Raw genomic sequence first — 2,906 nt, 5'->3', positions numbered from 1 at the left:
TTTTTCCAGAAGTCTAAGTTTATGCAGAGATGCATGAAGGTTTCGAAACTCTTTGAGCACGGAAACACGGGCCGGCGCTCGGGACGTCCGACTATAAAACGCTTTTACTACTTACGAGAGCGCGTAATGGTCCGAGGGACATAAAAATCTCACATCAGTGAATACGTCGCCGGTGTCGACGAATCGATCTGTCCGGTTGCTGCCAAATTTAAGAAGATGTACTGAAAGATTATATGCTGTGGGGAATTACGCTTACAGAAATTAATAACAAGAATTGTATAAACATCCTTTAGATAATTGTTGCGGATATATAATTAAACGCGCTTGGTAATTATCCTTTGATTATTAAATAATTCGCAATATAAAGTTTTAATTTTCACCTTAATATCAAATCACATTTATATCTAAAAAAAAAAAAATTAACGAATGAAAAGGATATAGAAATATTTTCGCTTTTCTATAGAGAGGATAAATTATCTCTTTCAGTTTCTTTCTTTTTCTTCTATTTATAGATTCATTAAACTTAAACATTAAATGAAATACTTACGCCAGCAAACCTTATTTATCAGGGTACCATCTCTTTTTTTATGCTTAGTTAAAATTTATATTTAAGAAGTATTTTAATGAAAAATTTAAATTAGAAAATGTATAAATAATAATTGAAATAATTTAAAGTTTACTTTCCTTGAAAAATGTGCAATGCTTTCTTCAATTTCCAGAATTTCTTAGTAATAAGACCGAGAAGAGTAAATAATGTCGCGTTGACTTCTACGTACGCAATCCATGTATTGGCTTCTAATCTCACGAGCCAAATCCGACAGATCCGCGAGCGGTAAAATTTTGAATTCGTAAAAACCGTGACGGTAGCTCGAGTGAAATTTAAAGAACACGCTCGATATTGGGAATGGAGACGATCGGCACGATTCCAGAAAGCCGGCAATCCCCGATAATCTCGAAATAACGCTTCTCTCCTGTTCTTCTCCCTTGATTCTCCTCTTCGTCTCTCTCACCCACGGAACAACCGTCGGTATTTTTGGTGCCCGGCACACGAAGGAGACGAGCGCGCGAGGCGCGCAAGAAGGACGGCGTCGAAGAGGCTGCGAGAAGAGAGAAAAGGTGGAACTCCCAGATAGAGAGAGGACAGAGAGAGAGAGAGAGAGAGAGAGAGAGAGAGAGAGAGAGAGAGAGAGAGAGAGAGAAAGAAAGAGACGCACCGAACATCATCGTGAAAACGACTAGCGCCGTCGCTAGCAGGCGTAACTTGAGAGCCTCGCGGACCCCGCGACCATATATGTCCGCCTGTCGTTCTCTCTTTCTCGCTCGCACCGCTCGTCACGGCGGTCGCGGTATCTCTCTCGTGCAGCATCCACCCGCTCGCTGGACCACGGCGCGATGGCCCGCGCCTCGCCCGATATCGACGCGTATACGTCAATATCGCAGTGTCGCGACACATTGCCCCAAATATCATATATAATTTCATGGGTATCAAATGTTGCGCTAACGAAACATCTGTTCGCTTTATGACAAACATCAACGTTTGTCATGTTTTATTTGTAACATTTCGATTTCGCGAAAATCGATACCGAATATTTTCGACGCGAAGGTGTCGTTCTCGATACCTTTGTTAATTATTGGCAGCTAAGATTTTTCTCTATTAGCGCTAGACATCTATGAAATCGTTTGTCTTAAGTGTCTTAAATAAGAAAGTGTACATTTTAGAAATTTTTATATCTTATTCCCTTATTATTTATTTGCATTGTTTCTCCTTGATCGGCGTAATAAACATTTAATTTAATTAACAATATTGATTATTGAGCGTTTGAATATCAATTAGAAAAATGAGCATAAATCCTAATTTTGCGCCGTGTAAGAAATATTCTTGCTCTTTGTTTTTCAATTACGTAACGACAGGTTCTGGTTCCAGACTATTGATATTTTTTATAGTTTGCACACACGCACACACTCGCGTAAACATGACTCTAAATCTTTTATGTTATCGTCGTAGAACGAAGTACAAATTACGAATATCTAATTTTAGATACCTAACCATAATTTTCAGTCCAGCAATTAACAATCGATATTTTGTATTGATAAGTTTTTGATCTTTTTACATGCAATTTTTAAATTACAATCAATTTGCGATTTTTTTAAATCTAATTTAAAAAAAATACGGATTGAATATTCCAAAATTAGATATTTGTAGTTTACACTTCCATTGACAAAATAAATATATATATATAGAATCATGTGCGTGTTATACAAGTGTGTGTACAAAAACTGATCGCAAAAAAGTTATTTTTATACTCAATGTTTATTTTCAATAAAAATAAAGTACATTTTTTAAATGAAAATATACTTGCTTTATTTTTAATACTTTTTCTGCTAAAAACTCGAATATATATTCCATATAGGAACGAGTAACATATGAAATTTTTGAACAAAATTCTACATTTATTTACTAATGTTTGTGATCGATAGAGCATGCAGTGTGATAAACGTGGATCTTTCGCTATGATCTGATCAATGCACTCGATCGACAAAACAGTGAGAAAGATCTAAAGCGTGGCGCCACTTGCCTACGGTTTGGATCGTCCGTGCTCTGCTGACAAGGAAACATCCTATCGTTTAAAAGTATCTTGAAAATAAATATATTAAAAAAGAAATTACAATAATTAAAAATATCGCGAAAATTCCATCAAACATTTATCCAACATTAAAACGTACAAAAATAACTGCAAAAACTAACTATAAAAACTAATTCTAAAGTATTCATGCACAAAATAACTAGAAATTTTAGAAAAGTTCATTAAGAGAAATCAAGTTCTTGTAAATTACTGTGGAAGTATCAACGAATTAAGGATAAGTGGAACATATGTTTACGAGGAGGACAATAACTTGCACACAGA

The sequence above is a fragment of the Temnothorax longispinosus genome, chromosome 8 (assembly GCF_030848805.1).
Source record: "Temnothorax longispinosus isolate EJ_2023e chromosome 8, Tlon_JGU_v1, whole genome shotgun sequence".
NCBI classification, from domain to species: Eukaryota; Metazoa; Arthropoda; class Insecta; order Hymenoptera; family Formicidae; genus Temnothorax; species Temnothorax longispinosus.
This window is presented reverse-complemented; position numbering follows the sequence as displayed.